The 24,463-nt window shown below is 39.2% G+C and overlaps 1 protein-coding gene across 2 annotated transcripts in view; it reads left to right on the forward strand.

The window, feature by feature from the left end:
- The window catches only part of LOC149254914 (uncharacterized), a 218,814-nt gene that overhangs the window by 12,976 nt on the left and 181,375 nt on the right, over positions 1-24,463 (forward strand). The window lies entirely within an intron of this gene.

Genomic DNA, 24,463 nt, shown 5'->3' on the forward strand with positions numbered 1-24,463 from the left:
ATTGACTATGAGGAAACCTTCGCCCTAGTAGCCAGGTATACATCTATTAGGACCGTGATATCTCTTGCAGCCTAGATGGGATGGGAGATCCATCAGATGGATGTCAAAACAACATTCCTGAACGGGGTAATAGAAGAAGTATACATTGAACAACCAGAGGGCTTTGAAACTCATGAGAAGAAGTCTCATGTATGCAGACTGAAGAAAGCCTTGTATGGGCTGAAGCAGGCACCAAGAGCGTGGTATGGTCGAATAGATGGCTACTTGCAGAAGATGGGGTTTGTCAAGAGTGACGCGGATCCGAATCTCTACTATCTGGTCGTAGAGAGCGAGCCACTTATCTTAGTATTATATGTGGATGATCTCTTCCTTACAGGACCATTCAGACTCATTGAAGACTGTAAGAAGAATCTAGCCACAGAGTTCGATATGAAGGATCTGGGATGAATGCACTATTTTCTAGGGTTGGAAGTTTGGCAGCAGAAAGGAGAAATCTTCCTTGGGCAAGGAAGGTATGCTACAAAAATTCTGAAAAGGTTCGAGATGGGAGACTGTAGACCTATGGCTACGCCAATGATCACCAACTGGAAGAAGATTGATGCATCAGAAGACAAGGATGTCGATCCCACCGTATATCGATAGCTCATAGGGTCCCTGATGTATCTAGCCAATACCAGGCCAGATATTTGCTACGCTGTCAACACCCTCAGTCAGTTCATGGTGGAACTAAAGAGGGCTCACTGGGCAGCAACCAAGCACGTTCTCAAGTATTTATAGGGAACAGTTGATTATGGGCTCTTGTACAACAAGGGGAAGGATATCAGGTTGAGTGGATTTACTGATGCAAATTGGGCAGGAAGTTCAGTGGATCGGAAAAGTACCTCTGGGTACTGTTTCAACATTGGATCAGGAATAACCTCCTGGTGCAGTAGGAAACAGAAGTCCGTGGCTCTGAGCTCGTCTAAGGCAGAATATATGGTAGCAAGCACAACTTCGTGTGAGGCCATATGGCTTAGAAAATTGCTGGTAAACCTATTCAGAAGAAATATGGAGGCGACCAGGATCATGTGTGATAATCAGAGTTGCATTAAACTCTTTAAGAATCCAATATTTCATGATAGGTCAAAGCATATTGATATTCGGTGTCACTTTGTCAGAGATTGTGTCCAATGTGGAGCTGTACAGTTGAGCTACACTCCTACAAGGGAATAAGTGGCAGATATCCTCACCAAGGCCCTTGAAAAGTCAAAATTTGACTACTTCAGGGAAAAGATGGGGATGGTAAAGAACCCCTTTCAGAATGTGTGTTAGCAGCACAAATGAAGAGGGAGTTGCAGTGCAGATGCAATGTTGGGAAAAAGGACCAACAACAACACAGATGCAAAGGGAGTTGCAGTGTTGGGAGAAAGGACCAACAATAGCACAGATGCAGAGGAAGGTGCAGTGCGGATGTAGTACTGGGATAAAGGACCAGCAACAACACAGATGCAGAGGGAGCTGTCGTACAGATGTAGAAGTGGCAGAACCATGGGCAACAGTACAGGATGCAACAGTGCAAAGGATGTTGGGCAGGGAGGCCTAGCATCAGCACAGGGACCAATGCCGGATGATCAGAGTAATACTCAGTGAGGAGTATTGCTAGAGCACAGTCCTCGCTAAGAGGGAGTGTTGATTTGGGGTAGCATCGGTTGTGCTCTAGCCACGAAATTTGGTGGAGAGGTTGGGGCACATGAGATCTCTAATACCTAGAAAGGGTTTGGGCAGATTCTAAACAGATCAGGAGATATTAAAATAATTAATATTTTTAATGGAGTCCCTAAGTCTAAACTTAGGGAAAATAAAATATTAATATGAATATGTGTTAGAATGGTCCAAAAAGACATGGATCAAGCTAGATCTAATCTTAGCCGTTGATTAGGGACTTAATCTCGACCGTTGAGATGTCAACAGAAAAAGTATAAGAGGAGGCTTGAGGGGCACTTGGAGAACATACTGAGGGAGACCAGTCAGTTCAATTTCTGGAGCGGGGTTTGCTGAGAAATTGAACCAGTGGTCTGGAGAACAATTAGGAAGCAGCAAGTACGGAACAAAGAGACGGGAGATCAACGCAGAAGAGGCAGATGCAAAGCCAGAGGAAGCCACGCAGAGGCAGCAGAGACTGCGCAGAGCCAGAAGGGCCTACGTCATCCATGCAGAGGCTGCAGAAGTGACGCAGAAGCCCAGAGAGGTTGCGTAGAGCCTCAGTAGGTTAACACAAAGGGTTTCAGGCTGTAGCAGAGGTCAGTAGGGCTTATGCTAGGTTTAGGAAAGTGCTGGAAGTTTGTTTATCTGTGGGTAAGCCAGTTTGGCACCTTGTTGTACAAGAAATTTGCTGAATAATAAAATCCTCCCTTGTTGCACCGGTTTTCCCACATTCGGTTTTTCCGGGGACATTAGTCCAAAATAACTGTGTCAATGTGTGCATATTTTTGTTTCTGTATTACGATGTGATATTTGCAACAATATTTATTTTAATGTTTGTTGAAGTAATTTCATAAATAACTTATGATGAAATAAGTAGGAAAAGTAAATCAGTTGCTGTAGTGATAGAATTTTCACTGTGGGGTGATTTGGAGTTGTAGCCCCAGAGCGCTACAGATGGGCACGATCCTTGAGGAGTCCACCTCATGGATCGATACCTTGCTAAGGGGGCCCATAGTTTTCAGTAGCAGGATGGATCAGTGGTAGTTGGTGCAGTCAGATGTCAGAGTGACAGTTGCAGAGACTAGTAGCAGTCAGATGTTGGGAAGCGCAGTGCAGTTGGCACAATGCATAGTCAACAACAACGCAAATTCTTCAAGTGATAATGCAGATGCTAGTAACAGTCAGAGACTCGAGAGACAAATGCATCATACTGATCACAGGTGATTCAGTGTTTAGGATGCTTCTCAATTGTAGTTGTTGCAGTTGCAGTGTTGGCAGCAGTTCAACAGGGTCAGTAGCAGCATAGATTCAACAACAACCAGACATTAGCAGTGTGATAGGAGATGATGCATAGATAAGGTGCTACTACAGGGTGTGTAGTAGAGCACTAGAACACATTCTTTGCGAAGAGGGAGTGTTAGTTTTTGTAGCATCAGATGTGTTCTAGCCTTGAAATTTTGTGGAGAGGCTAGAATACAGGAGATATGCAAAACCCAAAATTTGTTTTTGGAAATTCCGCCTAGAAATGACTTAATTAGATTATTAACCAGTTTTTAAATATTTCCTAGATCTAAACTGAGGGAATATGTTTAATTAGTCAGAATCAATTAAGTCAAGGCGTGAATGATCTAGAAACTCACACGGATCGACTTCATGTTAATCCTAGCCATCGATTAAGATTTAATCTTGGGCACTTGGATAAAACACTTGAGAGGTTCAATTTCTGAGCAGATCGATTTCCAGAGTAGCAACAGTTAGTTGCCGGAGAGTGAGTTACAAGTCGAAGCAGTGAGAGAGGGACAGAGACAGTGAAGCCGAAAGAAGAATTCCAAATCCGGCGAGTGCATTTGTAGAGAGGCAGAAGAGCCACAGAGAGGCTGATGCTGGGGCAGTGCAGTAGCCTCTAGAGGTAGTTTCGATTTTGCTGGGGAAAGCCAAGTTTCCGTGCTAGAAATTAGTCAGAGGTTCCAGAGGCCAGGAGAGACATTTTCCTAAGCAGAAGCAGACTAGACGGCTTGAGGAGAGGCTAATTCAGACTGAGTGGAAAAGGGACTGCGCTAGGGTGACGCAGTAGTTGAGTAAAGGTAGTTTGGACGGCTCACTTGGAGCTGCAATCAGAGCCCGGATTTGCCTGTGGGGTGAGGAAAATTCCTCACTAGATTTCTGCCAGTATTTTCTCTACAGGATTGCTACTATTCGACATCCAAATTGTACTCAGATTATTTCACTGTTGCTTAATAGTAAAACCCTCAGCTGCTGCACCGATTTTCCCAAGTTGGGTTTTTCGGGGACTTTTGTCCAAAAATAATTGTGTTATCTTATGTGTGTGCTAGCATTTCGGCCAGCGTTTATGCTTCTGCAATTTTATTTGTGTAGATTGCAGTGTGAGTTATTCAGTGTTTGTTGTAGGAAACAGTAAATAAATTGTTAAATTTAATTAACAATTAGGAGAATAATTTCCAGTTGCTACAATAAGATTCTGCTTATGGAATTTTCACACTATTTACATGGTAGATAAGGAGGCCAACAATATAAAGTGGACCTAGTCCACTACAAACAACCTAACTCTACACAAACAACCTCAAATGTAGAGTGCTCCCTTTACAAGTGACACATGTCAAACTATGGTGAAGACGTCCAACAAACAAGGCTCAAAAGCATGAAATATTCTCAAGAAGGGTCCAATTTTCCATCCCCACAAGCCTCCAAAGCTCTAGTGCTTCTTTGGGTGTGCCCCACCTACATGATTGCTCCCTCAATCAAAATGTCCTCAAGTCAAATACAAGCCTCCGTGCAAGCAACCAAGAGTGTCCATGCCATCTAGGGCTCAACTTCCTCCTCCAAGATGCCAATGCTCCTCTTCCAAAGCAAGTTGTCATCCCAAGAATGTGACCACCCTCCATGTGGCCATCGTGAAGAAGTCACCAAGCTCCATAGGTCTCCAACACTCCAAGGAAGAAAGCCACAAAAGCATCAAGACAAAGGTCTAACAATTAGTGAGCAAGTCAACTCCAATGTGCCTTGTTACTGCAAAATCTAGTAGGCATAGTGCAAAGCCCCTTTAGGCAAATCTAGACCTTGTGGCAACAAGAGATCAACCCACTTTTTTCTCAGTGGTCTTTCTCCAGTTGTTTAGTGGTGAATTGAATCCCATAATGGAGGCTTCCCTATATAGATATCCTAAAGGATATTCAACAAGAAGGGTTTAAGGTGAAGCAAGGTCTATGATTGGGATAAGGTACTAGCAAAGCCTAGAAGGCTAAGATAATCTTTGCCAAGGTTCAAGTACTCTATCCTTAGGCCTCTTAAATAGAATAATGAGCTATTATAAGTTAGGATTTGAGAGATCTTCAATGATATGGCTTGTAATGTCATATAACAACTAGAAGAAATAGTCTTCCAAGGATGGATCAATCAAGGAATAAGGCTATCAATTAGGCATGCAAGGCTTAGGGTATGCAAGTGAGTTTTTATGGCCGAAACATGCATAAAATAACAATAGAAAAGATGATGTCAACTTTAATTATAGGGTTTCACCATGTGATTAATGCTAGATTTTTCCTTTTTTCATATTATTAAATGCAATCCGTATTAAGAGGGCATTAACACATAAAGTACAATTACTATTTAGCACTCCCCAATGGGGGTGAGAATTGAGGATGGTGACGATAGGGTCAATAGTGCCCTCCACCCTAGCACAATGCTTAATGTAGGGCATTAAAGACTAGGGGTGGTTTGGACACCCCCATGCATGCAATTGCATGCGACGAATCAAGATTTGGAAAGATGTGAGGCAGGATGAGTTTAAACGAGGAAGGGTGAGGAGACATTGGCAGAGCTTTGGAAAACTAGTGTTGATTCGTTGGAATATCAGAGTGGAGAGACGAGATTTGATTTATATCTGGAAAGGAAGGAATGTTTGCAGGCTTGTTGGCCTGTTGAGAAGTCTAGATCCATCGATTTGGAGAAGAATTTTGGAGCAACAATTGAGATAGAGAGGCAAATACTCAAGCACACCTTGCATGCTGATATTGGAGCACACCTCTCACTAGGTAATTTTGAACTTTGCCAGGCCTCTTGGTTTACTAATTGTGTTTTGGTTAAAGGTTTGGCTTGTGCGATGGATTTTTATCCTTAGTGATGCTAGCATTAGTTGGCTCATAGCTTGGATCTTCATTCTATATTGTGATATCGGTGGGTTTTTAGTGTGGTTGCTGTGGCTTTAAGGAGGGTCTCTGCCTGTTGCACTTGGTTTCAGGGTGTACTTCTATTTAATTGCTACAAACTTTAGTTTTATTTATGGTCTTGTTGTGGGATTTAGTCTTATTTGTGGTCTGAGTTGTGAAATTGCACTTATGGCTCTAGTGAGGAAAGCCTGGCTGTGGCCATCCTTCTGCACCCACGGTATTATTTGGTTACTGGGTGTTTTCAGGTCTAATTACTGTGAGTTTTAGTTTTATCTGCGGATTTTGTTGGGAGACCTTACTCACTACTTCAGTATTGAGAGATTTGTTGTGGTTGCTGGTCTGGTGCTTTGTCACCGATATATTATGTGCAACTACTGTTTGGTTACAACCTTGACAACTACCACCATGCAGAGGCAACGCATGAGAAGTCATAGAGGCGAGGGGGTAGTTGAGGCGAACATGGCCAAAATCGTGATAACCAACAAGCCTAATGTTGAAGTTTCTAAGTCTACCAGTTAGAAACCCTCCATGCACTTTACTGATTTATTCCTACCTACTTGTTCCGTTACTTAACAAGTTATTTTTGCAATGTAAATACTGAAAATAAACACTAGTGCATGCTCAACATATTACAGATCATCAACTAAAGGAAACAGAAACAAACACACACAATGACACCGTTATTTTTGGACCAATGTCCCCGGAAAAACCCAATGTGTGAAAACCAGTGCAGCTATCTGAGGGTTTTGTTATTAAGCAATTTCAGAGTACAATTTGGGTGCCAAATCCGGCTTATCCAACAGAGAATTTCCTTGGCAGTAGTACCTCTCAATTTGAGACAAATGTCCCGGTTGAAACCCCGGATAAACCTTCCTCAGCTCCAATCTGCCCCAGAAACCCCAACGTCTGCCTTTTTAGATTGCGTCAGCCTCTCTCTGCCCAGCGCTGGCCCTGTGTCACCCTGAATGGGTCTGCGTCAGCCTCAGGAGGCCCTGTGTCAGCCTTCTGGCCCTCTACGTTAGCAACACTGGCCTCTTTGAAGCACTGTGCAGCTCCTAGCTGCCTCTGCGTGACCCTGCGTGAGCCCTGGCTGCTATTGCGTCACTCTCTCTGGCTCCTGTGCTAATCTCCCGACACTATCTCTGCTTCTTTGTTTCTCTCTACTCAATGCCCCTCAACTGCGACTTCGATCATTGATTCTATTTCTCTTAGCAAACCCCTCTCTAGAGAATAGAATGACTAATCATCTGGTGTACTCTCCAAGTGACCCTCAAGCCTCCTCTTATACTTTTCTCGTTGACATATCAATGGCCGAGATTAAGTCCCTGATCAACGACTAAGATTAGATCTGGCTTGATCCATGTCTTTTGGACCATTCTAACACAGATTTATATTAATCCATATTAATATTTTAATTTCCCTAAGTTTAGACTTAGGGACTCCATTAAAAATATTAATTATTTTAATATCTCCTGAACTGTTTAGAATTTGCCCAGACCCTTTCTGGGTATTGGAGATCTCATGTGCCCCAACCTCTCCACCAAATTTCATGGCTAGAGCACATCCGATGCTACCGCATATCAACACCTAAGAGGCTGCTAAAGCTTTCAACTAGGTCATCCCTGATGACATTTGGAATGAATTGTGTAATCTTGAAAACTTGGTTTCCAGAGACCGACACACTGTGTATGATTCAGCGCTGTTAGAGGAGTTTGGACAATTGATTTTGGACCTTGGCCACACTAGGGGCTGCAGGAAGCAGTACCTCCAAGCCTTGTTTCTTTATTGGAAGATAAAAACTTTAATGGGCGGAATCCTGATGGAAAGACAGGTCTCATGGACATAAAAAGAGAGTAGCGTAATATGAGATTCCATAAGGAAAGGATGGACACTTGTCTGGTTCAGATCAAATGCCACATCCCTTGTATTGCTACCTCATCAGTCCCTCTAGGTTCTAGTGCACAAGATCTGAATTTTTTTGATTCCTAGCTGTTAGATTTTTGTTAGTTTTTTATGGCGTGATACTCTGATAGATTCTTTGGTGATGTTGCAAATGTTGTACTTTCTTCAATTTTGGTCTTGCTACTATATTGACAAATGGTCAAAAATCCTTGGTTTCCCACTAGGCAGGTTGCGACCATCTTCCGTAAAGTCCGATGGAAGTGAATCGCTGAACTATGTAATGGCTTTCTGGTTGATGTGAGGTATCCAAATTTAGCTTACAAACAAAATAAAAAGAAAATTACTATTTAGCATAATTTCAAGAAAACCCTATCCCTAACCCTCGATACTTAGAAGTTAGAGAGAACAAAGAGAAAATATGTATAGAGAAAAGGATTGATCAACACCTATTAGACTAGTGCCTTGATCTAATTGGGCCATCGTGTCCTTTAGGGCAATTTCTATGAAGATAACGTTGATGAAGAGGGTGAGAGAGCAAGAGTCTTTTCTTGCAAACCCTAGTGACTTCCTTAAACGAGAGATTTAAGTTCAAGAGATGCACATATCAAAGTTCTCTTGAAGGGTTCAAGGAAAACAATTTTGCATACCATTAAGAATCAAACTTTCAGGATAAATATTGCAATGTTAACATGGAACATATAGAAACCCTAATTCACATAAGATATCATGCAAAGATGGAAGAAGATAAACATTAAACTTACAAAAATTCTACAATATTCTCTTCAATCAATCCCAATGAAGCCTTCTCATTCTAAAATCCTCCTCAAAAGATAGCTTGCTTCATAAATTTAAATTGCGACCAAGTAGAAAGGAAGACAAGAGCTAATGTGCACTTCTAAAGAAGAAGTGAGATGTCTGATGATGACGGATAAGTAAGACTCCCATTTGTTTATATGAGGGTAGCCAAGTCACACTTCACTAATTTTACAAGCAAAATCCCTTAAAAACGTTTTGAGTGTCCAACTAGGTCAAAGGTCACAAGCCGACCTTTAGATAGGTTTAAAACATAACAAAATGCCAAAAATAACCCACTTGTTGGAGAATAATGATCTCCACCATGATGTCATCCTCCAAAAAGGCATTAATGCATCGAGTAAGTGAGGCAATGGTCCAAGAGTATTTCTCACTAAAACATTTTTTTGGCAACATTAACAAATTGCGACACATTAAAAAATACAAAAAATATTCATCTTTTCAAAATTGAAAAAATCGGAAAAAATAAGCAAAAATCGGGTAAAAATTAGAAAAAAATTGCCAAAGGAAAAAATCGCTATTTTTGCTCTGTAATTTTTTGGCAGTTGGAAAAAATTGCGATGTTGTTGATTTTTCGTCGATGTTTGCAACATTGGTATACATCTTCAAAAGGCACCTCCTCCACCATGACCCCATACTAGAGTTGTGTATGGGACATTATAATGATATCAAAGTTGTGCATCTTGCTAGCCTGATGGAGTTAATAGTGAAAGATGGTGACCAACACTCCTCTTAAACAGTTCAACAATATGTTGATGGGATCCTTGAAAAAGATGCTAGAGAAAGAGGAGGAAGTTTTTAATGCAAGAGACAAGCTTGGTCATTTGTCTCCATCAAGAGAGGCCCTTCTTAGCTCGTTGGAGGAGGTGGCAAAGTGTTTACATAAGGTGGATCAGACATCTTCTCAACTGATGCAAGCAACTATGGTTCTAGTAGCGATTTACTTGGGTGAGAACAGGTTGTTGAGACATGAGGATAAGATGGTAAGGCTTGCTGTCACACATCGTTTAAGTGAAATTCTAAGGGTTAGAACTCCTAACCTTCCTTACAAGGAAGATATAATGAAGGAGATATTCCAATTGATTGTTGAAAGTCTTCAAGGGTTAGATGGCATCAAAAGTCCTTCTTTTAGTAAGAGGGCTAAGATTCTAAATTTGATGGCATAAGTGAAATCATGTGTTGTCATGATTGATCATGATCTTATTTTATAGATGTTCCATCTTTTCCTCAATCTTATCAATGTCAGGCCAGGAGGTAACTCCTCAAATGAATTATGTTTATTCATTAAGATTACTCATGGTTATATACATGAGAGAGTGACTTTTGGGCTTCACCTCCCGATGACTCTTCATTTTCCATTATCTACTATTTACATTATTTACAAGTGTTCACCCAATCCCAATGATTAGGTGTCAACATTCCCCCCTTAATCTGAAGGGATGTTGGTAAGTCCAAGCATCGTTCTGAATCTTTCAAACTTTTCTCTTCCAAGCGCTTTGTTGAAGATGTCTGCAATTTGCTCATTAGTGGAACAATGGCGTAGATTGATTGTCTTGGCCTCAACATGATGTCGAATCAGATGGTATTTTGTATTGATGTGCTTCGTTTGATCATGGAACTTTGGGTTCTTGGCCAACTTTATTGCAGAGGTGTTGTCAATCATGAGTGGAGTTGAATGTACTTGTTTTACCTGCAAATCTTCCAGAATTTTCCTGAGCCACACAATTTCTTTTGTTGCCTCAGCTGTTGCCACATATTCTGCCTCTGTTGTGGAATCTGCTGGAACTGATTGTTTGCGTGATCTCCAAGAGACAACTCCTGATCCAAGACTCATAGCATAACCTGAAGTAGATACCCCAGTTTCTTTGTCTCCATCGAAGTCTGAATCAGAGTATCCAATCAAGCTGAAGTCGCCCACCTGTGTATACTTGAGTCCAAAGTCTTGGGTTCCCTTCAAGTAGTTTAGAACTCTTTTTGCAGTAGACCAATGTCCCTCACAAGGCTTTTGCATAGACCTCGAGAGGATTCCGACAACAAAAGAAATGTCTGGTCTAGCAGTAGTCAAGCAGTTGAGACTTCCTACAAGCTGTCTATACTTTGTTGCATCCTCAAATTCTTTTCCTTCAATGGATGTGAGCTTTAAGTTTTGTTCCATTGGAGTAGTTAGAGGATTGCACTCAGCCATGCCAAACCCGTTCAATAGATCCATTGTACTTCTTTTGAGAGAGGAATATAGACTTCATATGTTGAGTTACTTCAATACCAAGATAGTAGTGAACATAGCCCAAGTCAGCCATTTCAAAACCTTTCCTCAATTCCTTCTTTATGGATGCAATGTAGGTCTCGTTGTTTCCTGTCATCAAAAAATCATCTACATATACCACAAGATATACAACTGTTTTGCCGATTTTCTTGACAAACAAAGTTGCATCATCAAGATCATAATGTTTGAAGTTGAGTTTCAGAAGATGCTCTGTTAACTTTTCATACCAGGTTCACGGTGCTTGCTTGAGGCCATACAAGGATTTCACAAGTTTGCATACTTTATGTTCATGTCCCTTCACAACAAATCCTTCAGGCTGGGACATAAAAACATTCTCTTTCAGATCTCCATTCAAGAAAGCAGTTTTTACATCCATTTGATGGACTTTCCAACCGTTCTGAGCTGCTAAGGCAAAGAGTGTCCGGATGGTAGCCCATTTTGTTGTGGGGGCAAAAGTCTCCTCATAATCGACCCCTTCCTTCTGTGCAAAACCTTTTGCCACAAGCCTGGCTTTGTGCTTGTCAAGTGAGCCATCAACTTTATACTTGTTTTTGTAGACCCACTTGCAGCCAATTGGTTTGGTTCCCAATGGAGGATCAACCAGCTTCCAAGTGCCATTCTTTATCAAGGCATCATACTCCTTTTGCATCGCTTCTTTCCATTCATCATGAGAAGCGGCTTCTTTGAAGGAAGTTGGTTCAAAATCTGTAGACAAATTCAGTTCACAATCATAAGAAACATCCATATCAACAGGTGAATCAGAATCATCTACATCACCTCCATTTTGCCTGGTTGAATTTCTTGTTCCTGTCTTTCCAACTTCATCAGGATGAACACTTTCAAGTGTCTTTGTCAGCCACTTTGGGGGACCTTTCTGAGATGGTCCAGGTTGCTCAGTTGATTGAGTTGGGACTGAATCAAGATTGAGTCTCCTAATTCTGTCAATCACATCACTCAAAGTATCATCAGTGGTTGGAGTTTCATGTGGGGGAGAGAGTGCTTCAGAAGAAGATTCCACAGATTGATCCAGTATAGGAATCCTCCCTTCAAGATGTGGAATCTGATTATCAAATTCTTGAATGATTTTGCATGCCTGAATCTATCCAAGCGATCAAGTTGCTGCTCAACAACATTGTCAGCTTTGGAAGATTCAAGAAAGATTACATCTCTAGATACAACAAACTTTTTATTAACTTCATCATAGAGATGGTATGCTTTGGAGGTATTTGAATACCCCAAGAAGATACACTTACGACTCTTAACACCAAGTTTGTTTCTATGTACCTTTGGTATCAAGGCATAAGAGGTGGAACCAAAGACCTTGAGATGCTTTACCGAAAGAATGTGGCCATACCACATTTCATAAGGAGTCTTGTTTCTAATAACATTAGATGGACATCTATTCTTTACATATACAACACATAGAATTGCATTAGCCCAAAACAACAATTTTACATTGTTGAAAAACATCATGGAATGTACCATATTTAAGATTGTCCTATTCATTCTTTCAGCTACTCCGTTCTGTTGGGGATTATAAAGGCACCGTTGTTTGATGTTTGATCCCATGCTGGCGAAGATAGTTTTCAAATTCATTTGAAGTGTATTCTTTTCCATTATTAATGCAAATAGAGCCAATATGAGATTGTGCATCATTTTCAATCCATGTATGCAAGTTCTTGAATGTTTGAAAACCATCAGATTTGTTCTTCAATAAATAAACCCAACACATTCTGGTGTAGTCATCAATAAATGTCATCATATATTTATTTCCATTTGCAGAAGGAATAGGCATTGGACTGCATAAATCTGAATGAATGAGTTAAAGTTTTCTATGCGCTCTAGAATGTGAATCATGAAAAGACTGTTTGCTATGCTTTCGTAGAATGCAAGCATCACATTGCTTAAGTTTCCTAGGAATTGTAGGCAAACTAGTAACACCATTTTTCTTCAACAAGCGAAGGCTGTCATAGTTCAAGTGTCCAAATCTAGCATGCCATAATAGACTTGATGGAAATGTATGTTCATCATAATAAGAACTATATGAGAAATTTTGTGCACGAACAGATGTACCTTGCAGCTTGAGAAGTCTTCCTTCTTCTATCCTCGTCATGACAAGTGAGTGATCTGATGCTTTTTTCACCTCAACCTTGCCATCAAACATATGAATGGACTGTCCTTGCTGGTGGATGTGGACCAAGGACAACAAGTTTCTCCTCAGCTTTGGGAGATATAAAACATCATGCAAAAGAAAGTCTGAAAGACCAGGCAATTTGAGCCTGATTGTGCCAAGCCCTGATGGCTTGAGTTTTGATTTGTCTACAAAGTATACTACTCCATCAACATTGTCAGTAAATTCTTCAAAAAAATCTCTTCTAAAAAGTCATGTGACAAGTTGCTTTTGAATCAAGCAACCAATCATTTTTCCAAGAAGCAAGTGAAGCATTAAACAAGTCTTCAATTACTCCAATATTACAATGTGCCACAACATAGTGAGCGGATTCAGGTGCTTTACCTTTCTCTTTGTCATTGATTTTACCTTTGGCTTGATTTCTTTCCTGCTTAGACTTTTCTCCTTGAGAGTGTCTGCCCCCCTGCCTCTGAAATTTCTTCTTCCTCTTCCTCTTCGACCACTTCCTCCTCTAGAAGAATCTTGAGCATGATTCTTCTCTCTATGTGCAAGACACACAACTTCAGAAGACTGAAGAGCTATCTTCTTCCCAAAATCTTTCTCTCTCTCAGCGAATTTATTCACAAGGGAGTCAAAGGTAATTTCTTTGAGGTTTCCATTTTCTTACAATGACTCAAGATAATTTGAATAAGTGGGATAAAGTGCCTTGAAAAAAGCTATTAGAGGAATGTCTAGTTCAACATTAGTGACTTTGATATCATGCATAATACATTTTACTTCTGATGTTAGAGCAAGAGGATCATCATTTTGTAATTCAAGACTAAACAATTTAATCATCAATTTGACAACTTCAAGCGCAGAGTGTGAGTCATAGAGTTCCTTCAACTTCTGTAAGGCTTCAAAAGCATTTGAAAATGGTGAAATATGATGACTCACCTCTTCATTTACAGATGCTGCAATCAAGGCATAGGCCTTGCTGTTCTTGTTTTCCCAAATGGCGAATTCCTTGTCTGAGGTAGGCTTTGCAGGTTCATTATCTTTTTCTCCTACACAAACTCCTTTCCACAACTCATTGAAAATGAGAGTGTATTTTATCTTTCGCGACCATTCTGGATAGTTCTCTTTCCCAGAGAGAACTACTCCAACAATAGATATCAATGAATGCATTTAAAAATGTATACTGCAAAAAAATTGTACTTCTGGTGGCAAAAAAATGTAGTTTTGGTGGCAAAAAATGCATTTCTGGTGTAAAAATTGCACTCTATATATATGACAAAGGTATAATATGGAGATGAATCCTGTCAACCTCCACTCACGGTTTAATCATTCTTCATCCAAAAAGCTTAGATCAATCCTCCTACAAGTACGCAGGCAGTTACAAATGCATTAATAACTCAATGCACACATCGGATTGTATAGGATCACAAAGCTGAATTGATCTCAGACATCCTTTAATCGCACCCTTTACACAATATATTTCTGGTGGATATGAACACATGTGATTGAAAAACCAACCATAACATGATTTATCACAATGCATATAAAAACTAATTCGTTCATACCTCTTCAATGCATTAATAACTCAATTAAACAAGTACGCTTAGTGGGCAACGTGGTATTCAGTGGCGATGGAGTGGTATTAGAGCGTATTACCCAGTGTATGGTAGGTGGAGGAGGGGTCTCTCATATGGAGAGGGGAGTCGACTGTTTAGGAGGAAATGTGCAGAGGAGGATACGATGGGAGCCACGATGGTATGGAGGAGTGGCTGCGTAGTGGGGAGGGGTGTGAGGAGCCGAACGCAAGAGCGTGGAGTGTATTAGCGTATGGAGCTGAACGCAGGACTGTGGATCGGAGCAGTGGACCGTGTTGTCCCTTAAGAAACCAATTTCTTGGCTGTGTAGAAATTGTGCTTAAGACATTAATGTTTATTATTTTTGTCACTTATTTGTATGATATATCCTCAAATGAAGGACCTGAAAGACTTGGTTCTTAACCCTTAATACTTAGGTGATATGAAAGTCTCAGAATGCCATATGATGCTGGATATAAATGCTGAATGAAGAATGCTTTGAAGAGTTAGAGACAATATGCTATTTTTCATAGAAACTATTATCTGTAACACTTTGAGAAGTTAGAGACAATATGCTGTTTTCACAGAAACTATTATCTGTGACTTAGAAGAAATGTAGGAGTAGGGGTTTTAAGTATAGGAACGCTCTTTTAAGGAATTTTAACTTCATTCACATAAGTAAACAAAGACTTGCAACTTCATTACTATACTTAAAGAAAAGAAGACATATGATGCCATATAGCAGAGAAGTTACAAAATCGTACCCAACAATGTGTGGAAAACTTCTGATTCTTTCATTAATGAACAATTTATCAAAAATACAGTAACCTAGTCTCTAGGTTCTTCAAAATTCGAACCCTTTTTCTATAAGTTTTCTTCTTTTTATACATCATGTGACAGTTGATAATCACCAAAATTGTCAAACTGCTTAACTATCTCCTAACTGTCTAAAGTAAAAGTCATTACAGAAAATTACATTGGGGGGTAAAAGACACCTCATTCTCAAGAAAACAAAATAACAGGAAGTAACAGAAATTAGAATATAATTGATGATGGTTGCTCGCTGTTCAGATCTATGGCTTCACTGCTGATGAAGTTTCTTTGTAAATGTTCTGATAATAGCTAGACTATTTTAACACAGCGAAACTGCATCTTTACAAGATTCCGTGCGTGGCTGTGGGTTATGGGCCCACGTATGTATCGGAAATGTTCTGATTGGCGGAAACACAAAGAAACCCTTATGGCCCACATATATATCGGAAGTGCTCTGATTGGCGGAAACACAAAGAAACCAGACCAATCACTGTTCCTTTGGAGTTTCGGTCATCCGCCTCTAATTCTAGTTATTCTGCTAAAACAACAGAATTGGTTGATTTACTCCATGGCTTACCACAGACCTGAAAAGAATTTAGACTCTGGTTCATAATCTTATCGCGTCCGCCTTTTCCACAGACCTTTGCCTTCCCCACAGACCTGATAGGAAACAAAACTGTAGTTAAAAGACTTCTCGGGTCCGAAATTTATAATAAAACCCGAGCACTTTTTGACGCGATATCTGTCGGATCTCGTCCCTTCTTGATGAGCGCCTGTGATTGATCCGGACTTCAATGAATTAAACCACATTCTATAAACCATCGCGTCCCATTTTGAATTAAACATCGTCCTTGTTAACCATGCGATTACTGTTGGATCTGCATTCTTTAAGCGGATGACCTTGATCAACTGAGGTTTTAACTCGATTTTGTAAACCATCACGTAGGTTTTAACTCGATTTTATAAACCATCGCGTCCGATTTTGGAGTAAACCTCGCCCTTGTTAACCGCGCGATTACCGTCGGATCTATTGCCTTGCAAGCGGACGACTCAGATCTTCTTACGGGTTTCTCACGTTCAAAAGCCATTAATAATATAAAATAAGTCATTTCTTTCAAATTTCCGCATTTCCTTTTATTTCCGTTATAACATAATATTTGATTTTGTTTCATTTTTGTGATAAAACTGAAAATAAAATTAAAATGACAATGGATGCTACAACATCTAGCTCCACCTGGGGATAGTGCTTTTGCCATAGAAGCACTAAGAACCGCAGATCAGTGCGTTTACCTCGGGCATGGAGTCACATATTGCTTAGCTAATTTAAATTCTATGGAATTTGTACAATGAATTCACTCCGGTATCTACAATGACAGGATGCTTGTGCTTCAGAACTGGAAGTAATGTTTGAGGTACTGCCTATTGACAGGCAGCTGTAAAGATTCACCATCAAGATTCTCCAGGAAGAATGTATTATTTGCCCTTGCTTCTATAATTTTGAATGGGCCATACCAGAGAGGATCAAACTTCCCATGTTTGCCCTTATCTTCTCTTCTAGTATCCCACCTTAATACCAGGTCTCCAACTTTAAAATCAATTTCTTTGGCCTTTCTGTCAAAAATACCCTTCATCTTTGATTGATACATAATCAAATTATCTCTTACCTTATCCCTGCTTTCACTCAACTCCACTACCTTATGCATTCTTCTTATCAGAGCATTGGGCTCTTCTTTTGCCTCTTGAATCATTGCAATTACAGGCTTCACAAGCTGACTTGGGAACAGAGCTTGAGTTCCATACACTAACTCAAAAGGTGATTTGCCTGTAGACCTTCTTGTAGTCACTCGAATAGCCCATAGAGCAAACTTTAACTTTGAATCCTAGTCTTTCTGATTCTCTGCAATAGTTTTCTTAAGGATCTTAATCAATGTTTTGTTAGTGGATCCAGCGAATCCATTTCCCTGTGGATGATAAGTTGTTGAATGAGATAAAATAACATTATACTTCTGACAAAAAGCAACAAACTTACTTGAACTGAACACTTGAGCATTGTCTGTTATGATTTTGACAGGGCATCCAAATCTGCTGAAAATATTTTCCTCTAAGAACTTCATCACCACTTGGTCATTTGCCCTTTTAGTAGGTATAGCTTCTACCAACTTGGTGAAATAATCAGTAGCTGTGAGAACCCACTTGTGCTGTCCACTTGAAGGTGGGTTAATTTCTCCAACAAAATCTAGTCCCCATTGTCTAAATGGTTCTTCTATGAAGACTGGGATCAAAGGCAAGGGAGCTAACCTCTTCTTCTCAGCAAAAAGCTGACACTTCTGACAGCTTCTGACAAACTTATATGTATCACCAAATAGGGTGGGCCAATAAAACCCTGCCTGGAGGATTTTATGTGCAGTAGCCTTCCAACTATAATGTCCACCACATAACTTCTGACAGCTTCTGACAAACTTATATGTATCACCAAATAGGGTGGGCCAATAAAACCCTGCCTGCAGGATTTTATGTGCAGTAGCCTTCCAACTATAATGTCCACCACATAACTTCTCATGATAATCTTTAATGGTTTCTGTAAATTCATCCTCTATTAAACATAACAATAAAATTCCCACAGGATCCTTCCAATACAATCTGCCCTCAACAATCACATATGGCAAAGCTTTGATCTTTAATGCTCTATATTTTGTTCTATCCAAAGATTGAGGACAAGAGAGAAAACATAAATAATGGACTATGTGCTTGTACCATTCTGAACATAAAAACTTATATCTGATATTCATACCTGGATTTGATTTTTCTTCACCATCTTCAATTATTTCCTCATTTTCAAGTGTTAGCAAGTTGATTCCCAATGCCTAAAAATTTGACTTTGTTAGCATCTTTGCCAATCCTTGCCCTTTCACCAGCTTTGTGGGCTTTATGTCCAGGTCATACTCTTGAATCTTGGTTATCCATTTCCCTCTTTTGCCTTCCACATCGCTCTAGACTAAGACATCCTTTACTGCAGCATTTGGCACATAAGCAATGATTTGTGACTGTAGCACATAAGTCCTGAAGGCCTTTAGGGCTTTTACTAGAGCATATACTTGTTTTTCAAGAATATTGTACTTTAGTTCAGCAACTTTGAGAATCTTGCTAAAGAAAGCAACTGGCTGCTCCTTTTCTTCATCATTTTTTCTGTAACAAAACAATAGCTATTGAATTAGGTGATGCAAATGAAAAAACTTGAAAAGGCTTTTGATAATCAGGGCTAATTAAAACTAGAGCTGCTTGTAATTCTTCTTTAATCCTAGAGAATGACTCTCTGGCTTCCTTGGTCCAATGCACTTCATTTTCCTTCTTCAACATATTAGTAATTTCTTTTACAATTTCAGCATAATTGGACACAAATCTCCTTAAAAGTTTATTTTTCCCAGAAATTTTTGAATGTCTTTCTTACTCTTGGGCAAGGGTATTTTTTGCACAGCTTGCACCCTTGCTGGATCTATCTTCACTCCATCTCTAGAAACAATGTGCCCCAACAGTTTGCCCTCTTCTAGAGCAAAAATAGACTTCTTAGGATTCAAGGAAAGCCCAAATTTTCTACATTTCTCAAAAGTCTTTTTAAGATGGTCCAGATGTTCCTCATCAGACCTAGAGAAAACAGTGATGTCATCCAAGTATATCACTACAAACTTATCTCCCACAAATGAAATGTCCATTTCCCTTTGAAACATTGCACCTGCATTCATTAACCCAAAAGGCATTCGAGCATACATAAAGGTTCCCCAAGGAGTTGTGAATGCAATCTTTTTTAGATCTTCTTTATCAACAACTACTTGGTTATACCCAGAGAACCCATCCAACATTGACATTCTGAATGATCTTGTTACCTTCTGCAACACATGATCCATTTTAGGTAACAGATAGTTATCTTTTAAGGAAGCTCTATTGAGATTTCTAAAGTCCACACATAGCCTTATTTCTCCATTTTTCTTCCTCACAGGCACTAAATTGGCCACCCAGTCAGAGTACCTGAGTGGAACTATTATCTTGGCATCAAGCAACTTTTTGACTTCTTTCTCAATCAATGGTAAAAGCAGAGGGTTTATCTACCTGAGTTTCTGCTTAAATGGTTTAATCCCCTCTTTCAAGGGAATTTTGTGCTGAATAATACTTACATCATATGTTTTGAGATCCTCATAGGACCAAGCAAAAACATCAATATAGTCCCTGAAAAGATTAATATATCTCTCCTTATAATTAAGTGGAACTCCATTAAATAATTTGACTAACCTGGGCTCCTCCTGGGTTCCAATATTGTGATCTTGAATCTGCTCATCCTGTGGAATTTTCTTTGAACTGACAGCTACATCATTGGAGTTAAAAAGTCTTTCAAGAGGGACAAGCCCCCTTGGTAGAATATTATCTTTCAATTGAATAATTTTTTGATTAACTATAGAATTTTTCAAACCACTTACTTCTGCACCTTCTGTTGTTTCATCTTCATCCTGATCAATCTCTGTGCCCTAAAAATCTTCAATCATAGTCAAGAATTCCTTAATCTGTTGATCATCCTAAAAAATCTGCTAGTGTTTTATATTATCCGGAACAGAAGGCCTGTGCCTCATTTCAACCTCATATCTTAGCTTTGGATTTATGGGAGGCCTAAAAGCATTGGTAGCCACAGCCAAAGAATCTGCCAATCTGTTTCCATCTCTTGGAATGAATTGTATGTTGAAAGCCTCAAAGAAGTTCTCAACCAAATCCCACACTTCATTTCTGTATGCCCTAAGCCTAGGGTGTTTTGTTTGACAATGGTTCTTTATTTGCTTTATAATCAGCTCTGAATCTCCAAAAACAGAAATTGACTGGACTCCCATTTGTTTTGCTGTTTGCAGAGCAATGATCAAGGATTCATATTTTGCCACATTATTTGTTGCCTCGAACTCCAATTTAAAAGAAAAAGGGATCATATTACCTCCAAGTGTAATTAAAAGGAAACCAACACTTGTTCCTTCTTTAGAATAGGCTCCATCAAAGAAGCACTTCCACACCCCTTCTTTTTGCAGCTCTGTATTTACACTGGCTGAAGTAAGCTGCGTTTGGTTATCTTCAGCCAACTTTGCATTGTCATGCAGAATGAAGCAAGAAAAGTCATCTTTCTCTTGGCTATATACAGGTGAATTACTTGCTCTGTTTTTTGTGATTGTTTTTACAAATCTTGTTTCTCTGTACAACCTCCTTTCTTCTCCACCAAAAACTGGTATGACAACATAAGTAAAATCCAGTTTCAAAACGCCACCCAATTTAGCCCCCCATGACCTAGATGGCAACATTCCAAACCTAGCAGGGATATCTGATACCATTACATCCATTACCAAGTTTCTAGCTAGGATCTAGGCTAGTGACACCACCATATCTTTAATGACCCCTAGACACTTGACTTTATTTGAATCAAAAGAATACAGGTCTCTGTAAAGTTTAGTAACTTGTAGGTTTAGTTGTTTCATCACTGATAGTGGCATAAGGTTATGTAAAGTTCCTGAATCAAACATACAATTATGCAAGAGGAAATCATGAATCAATAAAGAAATATAGAAAGGAGGTGTTGAAGAATCTACCTCCTCCACATTATGTGTTGCCTCGAACTCCATTTTAAAAGAAAAAGGGATCATATTATCCTCAGGTGTAATTAAAAGGAAACCGACACCTGTTCCTTCTTTAGAATAGGCTCCATCAAAGAAGCACTTCCACACCCCTTCTTTTTGCAGCTCTGTATTTACACTGGCTGAAGTAAGCTACCTCTGGTTATCTTCAGCCAACTCTACATTGTCATGCAGAATGAAGCAAGAAAATTCATCTTTCTCTTGGCTATATATAGGTGAATTACTTGCTTTGTTTTTTGTGATTGTTTTTACAAATCTTGTTTCTCTGTACAACCTCCTTTCTTCTCCACCAAAAATTGGTATGACAGCATAAGTAAAATCCAGTTTCAAAACACCACCCAATTTAGCCCCCCATGACCTAGATAGCAACATTCCAAACCTAGCAGGGATATCTGCTACCACTACATCCATTACCAAGCTTCTAGCTGGGATCTAGGCTAGTGACACCACCATATCTTTAATGACCCCCAGACACTTGACTTTATTTGAATCAAAAGAATACAAGTCTCTATAAGGTTTAGTAACTTGTAGGTTTAGTTGTTTCATCACTGATAGTGGCATAAGGTTATGTGAAGCTCCTGAATCAAACATACAATTATGAAAGAGGAAATCATGAATCAATAAAGAAATGTAGAAAGGAGGTGTTGAAGAATCTACCTCCTCCACATGTGGACCAAAAACCACTACTGGTTTATCTTCTTGCAGATTCACAGTGTCATTTATATTTACATTCTCTTTTAGATTGATAAACTCAACAATCTCTCTTTGATAAACTGGTGTTTTGACCAACTCTGTGAGGGGCACCTGAATTCTGATTTTTTCTAATTCTTTAGTAAGACTAAACACATGAACCTGTTTAGTATTCCTTTCATTCTCATCTTCACTTCTCTTCATCACTGAAACCTCTTGTGGAATGGAAACAAGTTTTTCTAAAGGAATCTTTTCACTTCTATCTTGAGAAGACTCACCTTGAAGTATTTGAGTCTTGCTATTTGTATTCTGTTGTTGTTTTCCTTTATTCAATTGTTTTGCAGGCTGTGGTTCTTGTGGAGTTGCCTTTTGTAGGGGAGCTGGAACTTGCTGCTCGCCTTCATTTTCTTGAACTCTAGATCTTTTCCTTGATCTCAAGTCATATTTCTTATGTAATTCTGCCTCCATAAAATCAGAAATCTGCTTCTAATATTCATCATAAATTGCATTTGTTTCAGTATATTCATATTCTTCTCCCTCAACACCTAGTTCATCTTCATCTACTGCATATAGTGTGGAAATATGATCATCATGGTCCCTGGAATGCTCTGGTACTTCATCAGGATCTGCCTCTAAGTAAAGTGGTGCTTGAACCTGATCTTGGTCTTTTCTCTCCTTCTACAAAATTTGCAGAGGTTGTCTTCTATACTGAGGATTAAAGTTTCTGTTCTGTTGTGCTTGCCTCTGATAATTATTACTCTCCAATTCTAATTTAATCAATTTATTTGATAAATTTTTAATTACATTATTCATATCCTCTAATGTTTGACTTTGAGAGGATTCCACTTTAGCCTTTCCCTTATCTTGGATAGGCTGTGTCTCTGGTGTTTTACTTGCAGCCACCAGATTTGCTTCTATTTCTGTGGCATCAATTTGGATTTGATCAAGGGTTGTGGATCTTCTCTCCCTCAATGTGAATCCAAAATTTGATTCAAAAGCCCTTGCAAAAGTTATTTTTGAACCAACAGGAGGGGGCTTAATCTCCATCGGAAGACTATTGTACAGTTTATTGAACTAATAGCATTAAACTTTGTGAGTGAATACCCATGGTCTCTTTTCTCTCCCCATCTCTGGGTGAACAGGTGCTCCATCTCTTCCCATGTAGGAATAGAGTTATTAGGAAGCCATTTAAACCATTTTCTTGCTTCTCCATCCAAGGATTGCACAAAAATTCTTAAAACAACATCCAAGTGTTCAACATTGAGATTTTCTGCAAAATTACAAAACACTGCTATATGCTTCTCTGTTGTTTGTTCATCCTCCCCTGAGAAACGAGGAAGAATTTTCAAGTATTCCTGAGGCATTTGATTCAAATGTTGTGGCAACTGAATAGGTGCATACCTATTCAACAAGAATGCAAGTGCTACCATGTTTGCTCCTGAACTTACTGAATCTTGAGTACCAACAGATGTAGAACTTGACTGAGGAGTAAATGGAGTATGAAAAGGTGGCAATGTAGTTATAGGTTCAGGTTGAATAACTATAGCAGATACTGAGAAAGAAACAGACTCTAAAGACTATTCTTGACAGTTGGGTTCTTGAAATGAAGTGGATGTAAAAGGTGACTCTTGGTCAATAAAAGGTGAATGTTTGGATGAAAGATGTGATGAATTGCTGCCAGGTGCAGACAGTGTAGGACTTGGTGTAAATGGAGTTTTAGGCCTTCCAACCCTCTTGGAAACTAGTCTCTCAGGGTCTGAAAGGGCTTGAACTTTTTGCTGTGAGGTATCTGACCTCATATGAGGCCTCTTTGAAGCCAGAGTTATTGCTTTCTGTTCAATATAGCTAAATATTTCCTCCTCACTGAACAACCAGAGGAAAATATTAAAAACCCAAGGAAAAGTGTTATTGACTTCTCTCCCCAGCAACGATGCCAATTAATGTTGTCCCTTAAGAAACCAATTTCTTGGTTGTGTAGAAATTGTGCTTAAGACATTAATGTTTATTATTCTTGTCACTTATTTGTATGATATATCCTCAAATGAAGGACCTGAAAGACCTGGTTCTTAACCCTTAATACTTAGGTGATATGAAAGTCTCAGAATGCCATATGATGCTAGATATAAATGCTGAATGAAGAATGCTTTGAAGAGTTAGAGACAATATGTTGTTTTTCACAGAAACTATTATCTGTAACACTTTGAGAAGTTAGAGACAATATGTTGTTTTCACAGAAACTATTATCTGTAACTTAGAAGAAATGTAGGAGTAGGGGTTTTAAGTATAGGAGTGCTCTTTTAAGGAATTTTAACTTCATTCACATAAGTAAACAAAGACCTGCAACTTCATTACTATACTTAAAGAAAAGAAGACATATGATGACACATAACAGAGAAGTTACAAAATCATACCCAACAATGTGTGGAAAACTTCTGATTCTTTCATTAATCAACAATTTATCAAAAATACAGTAGCCTAGTCTCCAGGTTCTTCAAAATTCGAACCCTTTTTCTATAATTTTTCCTCTTTTTATACATCATGTGACAGTTGATAATCACCAAAACTGTCAAACTGCTTAACTATCTCCTAATTGTCTAAAGTAAAACTCATTACAGAAAATTACATTGGGGGGTAAAAGACACCTCATTCTCAAGAAAACAAAATAACAGGAAGTAACAGAAATTAGAATATAACTGATGATGGTTGCTCGCTGTTCAGATCTGTGGCTTGACTGCTGATGAAGTTTCTCTGTA

This window comes from Pinus tabuliformis, chromosome 7, assembly GCF_031772625.1.
Source record: "Pinus tabuliformis cultivar Carrire ecotype Pingquan chromosome 7, CPIR1, whole genome shotgun sequence".
Lineage (NCBI taxonomy): Eukaryota > Viridiplantae > Streptophyta > Pinopsida > Pinales > Pinaceae > Pinus > Pinus tabuliformis.